This window comes from Nannospalax galili, unplaced genomic scaffold, assembly GCF_000622305.1.
Source record: "Nannospalax galili isolate Female #2095 unplaced genomic scaffold, S.galili_v1.0 scaffold323, whole genome shotgun sequence".
NCBI classification, from domain to species: Eukaryota; Metazoa; Chordata; class Mammalia; order Rodentia; family Spalacidae; genus Nannospalax; species Nannospalax galili.
In genome coordinates this window covers 1,182,160-1,192,392 of record NW_008350329.1, presented here as the reverse complement: position 1 = coordinate 1,192,392, position 10,233 = coordinate 1,182,160, and positions in this window count along the sequence as shown.

The window sequence follows — 10,233 nt, the reverse complement described above, 5'->3', positions numbered from 1 at the left end:
GAAAAGCAAGTCAAGCAATGAGTTATAACATTTTTTGTGGCTTCCCCTGTTTGTGCAGTAGCCATAATAAAGCCAGAAAATGTATCTATTGTGACATGCACACACCTTTGCCTGCCAAAATCTGCAGTTTGTAGTAATTGAGCCACGAAATCCTGATATGGCTCATCCGGACCTTGCCTGATCTTAGACAAATCCTCAGTCTGCCTACTACTAGACGGCAGTTTATACCAGGCTCTTTGGGCTGCAGCACTGATCTGCACGTAGGCTGCAACATCGTACTGCAACTGTTGAGCAGTATCCCTATATTGTCCTTTGCCAGCTAACATATCAAAATCTATGGGAATATTCTGCGCTCTATTGGTATTCACTGTCACCTGGGACTGTTCCTCATACTCAGATTTCCACAACAGATAATCTCCCCCTGAAAGGCAAGCATGTGCCATCTGTTTCCAATCTCCAGGAGGAAGCGCGTCCATGGACAGGGATTCTAACAAAGCCTGGGTAAAAGGGGCAGTGGGACCATACTGAACACAAGGAGTCTTTAGTTCCTTAAGCTGCTTAAAAGGCACAGGTGCATGAGACCGCACCCTGTTGCCCTGCTGATCAACTTGCTCAGAAACTGGGAAGACCTGAAATCCATGCACTGACTCTCCTCGCTCTACTGCAGTTTCAATAGCCTGCTGTAGTGGGGATTGCATGGTTTTGAGCAGATACCAAACTCCTGACGGGGGCTCCTGAACCATGTCAATCATGGGAGGCACGACAACCTTCTTTGGCCTCGGAGGAGTATCTAATCCTGCTATAATAGAGGGTGTTGGGGTGCTCCTAGTTCTTTTCTCTTTGTTATTTAAAATTCCCTTCTTCAAAGCCTCTAACTCCGCCCTTAACTGCTCAATTTCCCAGTCATAGTTAGGCTTCTCAGACAAAGCAATTAGGGGTGGATGATTTTCCTGATCATGCTTAACGTTTTTATTAATGTTTTGCTTTACTTGCTAAATATTTTAAAGTGCACATTAAATATGTGACTATGTAGATCTATGAATCAAAAGATATTTTTATATTAAACTATTGAATTTTGTCACTTTTTTTTTTGGTCTGAGAAGCAACAGTTGATTTAGCCAGACAAGAGCATATAAGAGACATGCGTGCATTTGCGCATCAGTAGTGGGTGAGACATGCATGTGTGTGCACATCAATAGTGGGTGAGACATGCATGTGTGTACACATCAGTAGGAGTGAGACATGCATGTGTGTGCATATCAGTAGAGGTGAGACATGCATGTGTGCCGGTGCCAGCTGGCCAAGATGGACAGTACCTGAAAGGGGGAGTGAGGATTGAAAGAAAAAACAAGAGACAGAAAAGATGCTTGGGAGGGCTGACAGTAGTGCTTGCAGCCCTGGTTTATTTCACCTCTGCCTTTTTATACAGAAGAACTCAATTAGTTTCAACAGCTGTTTTCCCCACTTGTACCTGAGGGTCAAGGAGCAGTCAGATACTTCAAAGGCTTCTTTGATCTTTTTGTTTACCACTATTGCCTCAAGGTCAGGTGTTGTGAGGCTCTCCATATAAACACATTCCTCCTGATTAGGCAGATTATCTAGATACTGGTGTGCATAACACAAACTCAGTAAACAAGCCTGCCACAGCTCAATGTACATAATAGACAAACAGCTCCCAACAAGGCAGTGGCTGGGTCCACCTCCTGATTGTAGCCATATCTATTGTCTGCCCATTAACCATACCTGGCTGCTGGGGAAGACCCTGGAGGGAACATCTGCTTTCACACCTAGCATAGCCTTTCGCAGGAGAGAAATGTACCTTATTTAATCTTTGGGGATCCTTAACCACCCCTGGAACAGTTTTTAATCCTCTGAATGACTTGTGAACTGTCCTTCAGATTTTAAAGCCTTCCAGAAATTCCTTAGTACCAAATTTGGTTTTCTTTCAACTTTTTCTTTGAGAATTTGGGCTCAATATAAATCTTGCTACATTTCTCTCTGAGTAACCCAAATGAACCATTTCTTCTGTCTGGTCTTTTTTATATCTCTTGTAGGTTGCTCTATTATTCTATAGACATGTTTTACAGGCTAGTTTGAGTCACTTAGATCTGCCAAAGCCTCCCTCGCTTTACAAAAATCCTGTCCCATTAAAGGACTTAGAAAAACCATTAAAGCTCTATATTATTCTTCACTTCCCAATTGAATTAAGCTTTCCTTTATATCTCTGGTGAACAAAGCCCTATGTGGCCCAGTGAACTGGGCATTATATATTGCTTTTCTCATACCTAGTTTTCTCAGTAACACCTGTCCCTCTTTTATAGTCCTCTAGCTCCTGCTAGTCATGGGAGTCTCCACTGGTGATGACCATGTATCTTTAATACCTTGCACAAGCCATTCCATTAGTGACTGCTCCCTCCTGAATTGGCCTAGGTTAAACAGCTTATGTCTCAAGGATATGGGTGGTTATATAACTCAGTTGAGATGCTTCTGAAGAACTTAAACTGACATTATTTTCTCCCATGTCCCATACCCACATGAGCCATGTGGTGAGGGGTTCTTTAATTGCTTGTTTGAAAGTCTTTCCTAGTCCCAACAGCTCCAGTGTGGAGCATTTTCTCCTAGCTGTGGTATTGTTAACTTTTTTCTCTTTTTGTATTAAAAGTTGAATCTGAGGGACAGCTTTAGCTACTTTTTATTTCTAGGTTGTTTCTTTTCTCATTACTATCTGTCTTTTTCTATGGGTCCTTTGACTCTTGATCCCCTAACCTTACATAAGTCAAAATCTCCCATTTTTCCTCTCAAGCTCTGAGGCTCAGACTGAGTTTGCCAGTAACTCCTTAGTCTTTTTTGCCTCCCCTGAGGCTGTTGCCTTTTTTGCCTTGCACAAATCTTTTATTATGCAAAGAAATGGCCATGCCCCTCTCTTTGTTCCTCCTCTGTTTCCAAGGCTTGTAAATTTTTTTCTAGGCTTTCCATAAGACCTTAGGGAATTTTCAGACACACATGGTGGTGGCCCCCATTTTTCAAGTAACTGAGCTATTTTCCCACATTTGTGGGATGGCTGTGACCAGAGATTTACCTCTTTGAATCCATCCACTTCTGTGTGGCCTGCGTCATTTTAGTTGTATATTTTACTGATCCATTGTATAACCCATATGACTGCAGCTAGCCCCATATTTTTTTGGACTCCTGCAGTTTGTCTATCCAGCCACACTATGGCAATTGTTTTGCCATATTTTCTCTTCTCCCTTCTTGGGAAACCCATGAGCCCACACCCTCTGAGTTCCCAGGACTGACAAACCAACAGAATACTTTCTATTTTGGGTTTTGCATAGTGTATCACATCCAGGATACTGTGACTTACAAAGGCATGAGTTTTCATAGGCTTATATTTGAAATGCCTGCCACCAGCTTGTCCTGCCCCATAGTCTCCATCAGCTTTTTGTGCACTTGCCCCATGGGCACCATCTTACCCCTTGGTCTGAGTGCCCTGTCTTGCCCCTTGGAGCCTGAGAGGGACTGTCTTGCCCCTCGGGGTCTGTGTGTGCCATCTTACCTGGCTCACCCCATCACCACTCCGTTCCCCTGTGTTCAATATGGTGGTGGTTCCTCCCCTTCAGGCAACTGATTGTGTGGAAGAGGTGATGAGCTTCTGCCTGCTTGACTCCTTCAGCACAGCGTGGGAAGGAGGAGGGGCAATAGCTTGTGTCATAGTGTTCGGTCAGAGGAAGTTTGGGTTACACCAGGTATATCAAAAGGCATGTAAACACCATCAAAATTATGGTTCTGAGGACCCAATATGAGCCACTAAATCAAAACACGTCAATGATTTGACTCATGTCCCAGAGTTGGTGAGGAATGTGATAGCCTGAGCACTCCCATTTTGTATAAAACTGCCATCTTGATGAGCTGTCTCAGACAGCCAGGTCTGGGCCAGGTAGTTCCAGGAAGAGCCGACCACAGGGCTATTCCAGGAAGAACTTACCCACAGAGAAACATGCCCATAAAACCCCTGGAAAGTTCCAGTTGAAGCTTATCTGGTTTCTGTAACTGTTTGCTTGCACTCTTGAGTAACTGCTTGTTTTTGAATAACTGCCCACTTCTTTTTGAGTAACTGCTTGCTTCATCCGAATATGATGTTTACCTTTATAAACCTTACTCTCCCCTAAGAGTAAGGGGCTGCATTCTCTATATCCTGACCTAGAGAGAACAGTTGCTGGCAAACTAAGTAAAATTTGGCTAATTTAGAACATCTGGAGTCTGAGTGGTCCTTCCTAGTGATTTCAGCACCATAACAACATTAGAATGAGGGTGATTACCCATAGGACTAGTGGGCACATTAAAGGCAAGTGGCTGCTGCACATATCTGTCCCAGGCCTCTTAGGGCCAAGGAAACACAGGCAGATGAAGAGCTGGCCTTCTAAAGATGCAGGAGGTCCCTTCCTGTGCCTAAGCAGGGCTGTAAGTGCTGGGTATCTCCAGTAGATGCTCTTGGAAAGGTATTATTGGCAAGAGTTGCTGCATTCATTCAGTCTCCATCTCTCTGCCTCTCTGTCTCTCTGTCAATCTGTCTGTCTGTCTGTCGTCTGTCTCCTTTCTCGCTCTTATACCTATTCAAACTTCCAGTCATGGGCCTGTCTGCTGTGCCTTGCACATAGAGCTCTGTGCCCCTTTCTTTAGCCTCCCCACCCCGAGTCCCTTTCATTCCCAGAAGTCCTTTTTGCCCTTCTGAGGCCCATCTTCTCTCATCTTGCTCTCTTTCTCAGCTTCCTCTTTCTTTTGCCACATCATTCCATTCTTCACTAAGCTGCTGAAGCCTGGAGATGGCTTTGCAAAATGAGGGCTGCCTCTCAGGACATATGAGGCTAGACTGATGAGTGCCAATGGGTGAAGAGCCTAAATTAATATAGGTAGGGTGAACCACAGAAGACCTTCCCTCCTTTAAACAGCCTCTTAAGATGAAAATTTAAACAGCCATCTTAAGATGAAACTTAGGGGATAGACAGCTTTGAAGGAAATGCCTCAATCAGAAAAGTTCCTGTTTCATAAACCTGAGACTTGAGTTCAGATCCTCAGCATCCACATAAAATCTGGGAGTGGTAGTGGATCTGTAACCCCAGTGCTGGTGTGGGAAAGACAAGCAGACTCTGGGGGCTCTCTGGGCAGTCAGTCCTGTTGGAACATTGAGCTCCAGGTTCAGTGAGAGATAGAGGAAGTTAAGAATGATAGAGGAAGAGATCTGACATCATCCACTGGCCTCCACACAGGTGTGCAAGTGAGGGGACCACCCCGACAAAGATGAAGTTCACTGTTGCATTTAGCACTGTTCCATTTGTTTCTTATTGTTTTTCTATATTCTATTGTCTAGAGACTTAGGTATATAGGAAGTTTGATACAGCTGTCAAATCTGTGTAATTTGGTCAAGAAATACTCTATGTCTTGAGGTCTACAGTTGTTACACAAAAATCTAAAAACACCGACACAAACTCAAAGAACTGGAGCTGCCGATAGAGCTGGTGTGGACCTTGTTGTGAAGTTGCTGGGGTTGCAGAAAGAGCAGATGTAGACTTTCAGGCTCCCCACATGCAGTTGCACAGCATTCTGCAGAGCCATTGGCCCTGGTGAGGAGAGAGAGGATGCAGGATGTCTGGTGCTAGTTTGCCTGGATATTCTAGAATATTCCTTGGGCCATTTCAGACCAATTCTGCACCTTTCCCTGGTAAGGAGGCTGACCTCCCTGGACTTCCTGGTGGGCTTGGCACCCTCAAAGGGCTTTCACACCTTTGATTCTCCTGCAGTGTCTCTTCAGGTCCCAGCTCCTTCAGGCTGTTCTTCCAGCTCCAGAATTTGGTGACTAATGCCCACCCCTCATGGCTTCCCCAGAGCCTACTACTCTATTTGTAAACAGGCCTTTACAAATCCTACACTGACTGCTTTCTGCTGGGAGCCCACCTAGCTTCCAGCTTCACTTGTAAACAGGGTGAATTCAAAACCATTCTTAGTTCTTGAGACCCACCTTGTCTGTCAAGCAAGAGCCATGATACCTGGTTTCTCTGATTGTCAATGTTGAGGAAAGGCACTTCAGAACACATCAATGATCACCCAAATGCAAATGAGCAATGCAGTTCTGTGAGGTGAAGTGCTGGCATGGCCCTGCTTGGTGAGGAGCACAAGCCAAAGCAAAGCAGAGACGGGAGCATCATGGCAGAGAAGAGTGGCAGCCATAGAAGTTTTCATACAGGACCTTGTGAGAAAACCCCACTTGACAAACATGGGAAAATTAAAGCTGGCTCCATGTAGATGATGGTCTGGGCTGAGAAGTAAAGGAACCAGGGCTCCCAGGGAAGGTCTCCTTTCAGCAACCATGTGCTGGCTGCTACTGTCATCTCCAAACCAAAGCAGGCCACTTGGTCTTGTGTTCTTTCTCCAAGGCCAGGCAGCTGTAAGTCTGGACATGTATCCACGGAGCAGTAGTTGTGCCCATCTGGCGTCCAGCCTCTTTCATAGTTCCAGTGCTGGTGCAGTTTTCCTGTCCATCAAGAGAACAACTGCATGATACTCCTTTCCAAGTTGCTGTTTAGAGTGTTTTTAGTACAGAGGACAGAGGACAGAGGCTGAGAAATGCTAAAGTATTGCTCATAGAATGTACTGGTGAATGTTTCCTTCCCAGGGAATGTGGAAGGGGGGTTCTTTCTTTATTTGGGCCATGATGCCAGATTCCTGATGATGGAATTGTATAGGAGCAAATAGCACATGAAGGACCAGTTTATTGTTTTGGAACCAAGTCAAAAAATTTAAATTATCATTTAAAAGTGGATTTTATACAACTGTTTCAGATGTTTTAAACAGATACGCTTTTAATAGCAACAAAAGCGTTACATATAAAAAGGAAAGACCAAACAATGGAGCTCATCAAGCAGATTTTTTAATTTGGATATGTTTTGTCTAACAACTTAATAAAGCTGACTTCTGCCTTCAGAAAGTCTGAATAACTATCTAAGGCATTTTGTTTATATGACTGTCTTGTTTTCCAGGGGGAGGGCTATTTAAGAGAATACAGCCAACATTACCATCTGCCCATGCACATGCCCTTCTTAGCAGAACCTGAGATTGGGCAGTAGTTTATGTGTAGCCTAACGGCAGGTCACCAAATGTGCTCTGGTGCTGAAACACATGTGGCTTCCAGAAGAATTCCTGGGTTGCAACTGCATCTTAGGTGATCAGCCATCCCTAGCCCATTGCAGGGAATTGCACACTGACCTTATGTAAAGATGGGGGTGGGTGTCCCTCCTGGCCATGGCCCTGTAAAACTTCTGTTCCAGGGAAAGTAATCTCCTGCCTGAGTGCTGCCAGTGAGCATTGTCAGCTGTGAAGGCAGCCCAGGACCATGCTGGGAGTAGAGGCACATTCCCCAAAGTCCAGGCCTTCCAGCCTGTATCTTGGACCAAATTCAAGATCAAATGACCAGGATCTGAAGAGATCACTCAGTAGCATAGTATGCACAGATCAGAAGCTGTTGTAAGTCTGACTAACCTTCCTCCAGCCTCCCTAGGCAAGCTACTCTCTGATAGTGCATTGATCAACTTTTCTCTGAGTCCAGCCTCACTGCTTACCTTCGGGTTGGCCCCAGCATGGGCTAGGACCTCTGGGTTATTCCAATGAGAGCCCTAGCAAGAGGATGGAGGAAGGAGCAATGCAGTGCTTTTCTTAATTCCTGCTTCTTCCTGTGGGCTTGAAATAGAGGGAAAATCTAAGTAAGTCCTGTAAACTTGAACCTGCTTCCATTGCTCTTAGTTAACTTCCACTCACCTTTCCTCATGCCTCAAGCTATAACTATCCCTTGTCCTCAGGGAGGAAGGTCTCTCACCTGGCTGTCTTTGAAATAAACTTCCTCTTTTGCATAACTGGTTTTAGTGATTAACATATTGTGCAACCAGGCAGAACAGACCTGTAGTAGGGTCTCCTCATCTAGCTGCATCCCTGTTATAGTTTGAAGTGCTCCCCAGTGTTTGGTTCTCAGCTGGTGGCTATGGGCTCGCAGGGATCTCAGAGCGCCAGCTGCTGGGCGTGGCACCGGTCTCCCGGGCGCCGCTGGGGTGCAGCGGGTTGCGCACCACGTCTGCTGTTCGGGGTCCCTGTTTCTCCATGTTGCTGAGGCTCTCTGCTACCGGGGCTGGCTGCTCTAGAGGACCACTGTCAGCTGCCCGGGCGGGTTCCGTTCCAAACTACCGGGCATTCCCTCGAGGTACGAGATCCGCCAGCCGCCGGATCTCGTGGGAAGTGCAAGAACGGCGAAAGCAGAATCTCCATGAGTCGTGGTTTACGGTGGGAAGTGCAAGAACGGGGAAAGCGGAATCTCCGTGGGTAGTGGTTTAGAAGAGACAGCCCTCTCCGGGGAGATGCAGGATTCAATGATACAGCTTCAGAAACAGCTTCTGATGCAACTCTGATTTATTAAGGGGAAACCAGGATATTTATACTGTGGGGGTAGTGGCAAAAGCCTTAGTTGATAGGTGCTTTGTAGGATGCCCCATTTACATGTGGTGGTGGGCTTCTGCTGGGCTGCCAGACAGTGCCTGATTATCACACAGGAAAACCTGGCAGTTCCTATGCCAGAGGCCATGTATCTGTGGCGGCTACTTCAAAGATGAGTCAGGAAGAGAGTAGGGGGGCGCCCTGCTGAGAAAAGGAGTCCTTCCATTTGCACCGAGCTGGCATGTGGCTATCCAGACATGGAAAGACTACAACCTAACACAGCAGGGGTTCCTAACAGGTGGCGCTGTTTTTGGAGGTGATAGAAACTTGACAAGCTGGAGCCGAGCTGGGGGATGTAGGTCACATCCTAGGTGGGGGGCTTTAAAAGTTATACCTGGCCTCTATCTCTGTGTTACACTTGTTTCCAGGCTACCAGGAGGTGAACAACCACTGCCATACACCCCTTGTACTATGATGCTCTGCCCACGCACTTGGGGCTGAGCAGCTATGTGTTGAACCCTCTGAAACACTAAACCAGAATAAATTCTTTCTCCTTTAAGATGTTTAGGCCAAATGTTTAGGCACCTCTCTCAGCCACCCTTGGCCACACCTGAGGACCTAGTTTCTCCTGACACTGCTCCACCATCCTTTTACTTCCCTCAGGGTCACAGAGGGAGGAGACCCCACCTGCACTGCACAGGGCTACTCAACCCCTATTACTCCCTCAGCACTCATTTTCCTATGAGGTGGAATCAAGGGTTATGCTGACTGTGTTACTCTGAATTTACTTTGGCTTTTTTTCTTTATGTTTAAGAAACTGCTCCCAGTACTGGAGAGATGCTCAGCAGTTAAGAACACTGGCTGCTTTTGCAGAGGACCCCAATTCAGTTTCTAGCACCCACAAGGGAGCTCACAACTGCCTGTAACTCCTATAACTCCAGGAGGTCCAGTAGTTTTAAATTTCCTTATGAAGCATCAACTTTTCCTCATACGATGTCCAAGAATTTATATCTTTTTAAATTTGAGGTCCTTGTTGTTGGTTTTTTCATGCATATAAAGAAGAATGGTCAATTTTTGTTTCTTTCCCGTATTTTAACTGATAACTAACAAAATTGTATATATTAATGTGGTATTATATAATATTTTGCTACATGTAATCATTGCATATTTAAAGAACATTCAATTCATATCTCAACATTTTTTTCATTTATTGTGAAAACTTTTAAAATTCTCAAAAATATTTTCAGTTACTGTTTGAAGCACAGTAGCTGTTGTCTTCAGCACTCATCCTCCTATGTAACAGCTGGAACTTCTTTTTCCTGCCTAATGTAACTTAGGACTCACTGATCAACCTTCCTATCCCTCCCCACCACTCTCACAGTCTGCCAACTAAATACCAATCTACTATCACCCTCTATGAGATCAATTCTTTTAGATTCCATATGGGTGAGAGCATGTGGTTCTTGTATTTCTTGTGTCCTGCTTATTATAGTTAACTTAATGATGTCCTACTCTATCACATTTTTACAAATGACAAGATTTCCTTGTTTTATGGTTGAATGCTATTCCATTGTGTCTATCACTTTTCATTTATCCATTCATCTATTGATGGACACTTTGTTTTTGTTTCTTGGTTGAAAACTGGTGCTAAAATGAATGTAGGAACACAGATGTCTCCTTGACGTACTGATTTCATTCTCTTTGGATATATATCCAATAAAGGCATTTCTGTCATGTGGTAGGTTTGTTTTTATTTAT